Here is a 306-nt window from a genome sequence, read left to right as displayed (position 1 = left end):
TGTTACTGAAACTGAGATCGGGCCTGGGCCTGGGCCTGGGCCGGGGCCTGGAACTGGAACTGGGACTGGGACTGGAAATGTTACTCAAACTAGGACTGGGCCTGGGCCTGGAGCTGTTACGGAAACCGAGGGTGGGACTCAGCCTGGGACTGGGACTGAGCCTGGAGCTGGGCCTGGGACTGGAACCGTTACTGACACTGGGATGGGGACTAGAACTGAGACTGGGACTGGGCTCCAGCCTGGAACTGGGCCAGGGCCTTGAACTGGGCATAGGGCTGTCCCAGGGGCTGTCGGTGTCACTCCCTG

Source organism: Apaloderma vittatum, unplaced genomic scaffold (assembly GCF_000703405.1).
Source record: "Apaloderma vittatum isolate BGI_N311 unplaced genomic scaffold, ASM70340v1 scaffold42045, whole genome shotgun sequence".
Lineage (NCBI taxonomy): Eukaryota > Metazoa > Chordata > Aves > Trogoniformes > Trogonidae > Apaloderma > Apaloderma vittatum.
This window is presented reverse-complemented; position numbering follows the sequence as displayed.